Source organism: Grammomys surdaster, unplaced genomic scaffold (assembly GCF_004785775.1).
Source record: "Grammomys surdaster isolate TR1022 unplaced genomic scaffold, NIH_TR_1.0 123192, whole genome shotgun sequence".
Classification (NCBI taxonomy): Eukaryota; Metazoa; Chordata; class Mammalia; order Rodentia; family Muridae; genus Grammomys; species Grammomys surdaster.
In genome coordinates this window covers 1,169-2,625 of record NW_021618513.1, presented here as the reverse complement: position 1 = coordinate 2,625, position 1,457 = coordinate 1,169, and the positions used below count along the sequence as shown (strand labels likewise).

The 1,457-nt window shown below is 49.7% G+C and overlaps 1 pseudogene; it reads left to right on the top strand.

Annotated features, from left to right (window-relative positions):
* The first annotated feature begins 568 nt into the window (after positions 1-568).
* LOC114636257 lies at positions 569-1,100 on the top strand (annotated as a pseudogene).
* The last annotated feature ends 357 nt before the right edge of the window (positions 1,101-1,457 follow it).

Below are 1,457 nucleotides of genomic sequence, written 5' to 3'. Positions count from 1 at the left end.
TCTAACAGAAAACCATGGCTTTAACTAGAGAATAGGAAATTTGATAAGGTGCTTATATTTTAAGTTAAAATCTGGAGGAGGAGAAAGGAAATAAGAATTAGCTAGTTGAAAAGTAGAAGAAATATTGTGAAAACATAATTCGAGTCAAGAAAGATTGTTGTAATGAAGAGTACTTCTGAAGCACAACTAATAAAAATTATGTCAGTGTAAAATGCAATTCCTTGTTTTCCATCTTGAAAGAGCAAGAGATTCAGTGACGTTTGAGCCTTGCCAGAAAACATGGTCAATCAGCCATAGGGACATATGTTCTTGTAGTCATAGAAAACTGCCAACAACATGCTCAATCAAATACTACGTTGTCATCTTCTATAAGAAGGAATGTATGACCACAGTCAATGAACAGCCCATAATCCTTGAAAAAAAAAAAACATGTATCTTTCATATGAAAAGTTATTTGGGAAGGCGCTGGCGGGCAGTGGTGGCGGCGGGTGATGGGGACTTAAAGCTAAGCACCCTGGGGAGCAGCAGGGAGCCTGGTGGCGAAGAGAGCCCGGGTGGTGCGGGAGCGATGGCGGCGAGGAGCAGTTGGGTGGCGGCGCTGCTGGCGATGGGCGGGGAGATGCTGCTGAACGTTGCGCTGGTGGAGCTGGTACTGCAGGGGGCCTACCGGCTGTGGGTGCGCTGGGGGCGGCGTGGTCTGTGCTCGGGACCCGGGGCGGGCGAGGAGAGCCCGGCCGCCACGCTGCTGCGCATGAAGAACCGGGACTTCAGTCTGGAACAGCTGTGCCAGAATGATGGGGCGCGCACGCCGCGCATCCTGCTCGCTGTCAATGGGAAAGTCTTCCACGTGACCAAAGGCAGCAAGTTCTATGGCCCCGCGGGACCATATGGCATCTTTGCTGGCAGGGACGCCTCCAGGGGACTGGCGACATTCTGCCTGGATAAGGATGCACTTAGAGATGAGTATGATGACCTCTCAGATTTGAACGCAGTGCAAGTGGAGAGTGTTCGAGAATGGGAAATGCAATTTAAAAAAAAATATATATGATTATGTGGGCAGACTCCTAAAGCCAGGGGAAGAGTCATCAGAGTACACAGACGAGGAGGACGCCAAGTATCACAGCAAACAGGACTGAACTTGGTGAACACCCAAAGCCAGGGGCCTTCAGAACTGCAACTTTATCCTCTGAGAGACTGTCCAGTCTAGGGTGTGATGCTCCTGCTGTGAGGACCGTTTCACCAGAGTGAACAACATAACATGGCTGACTATGAAGAGCTGACGATGAGCCGTTGGTTGTGCTGCCAGGTGAATTTGTTGCAGTTGGTTGTAATGTCTGGTGGGCCTCATCATCCTGAAAAGGAGACAGGACCTGCTTAACAGCAAGAAAGTCACCGGGCTATCTTTATCCCTCCCCACCCTTTTCCCTCCTCTCTCTCTCTCTCTCTCTCTCTCTCTC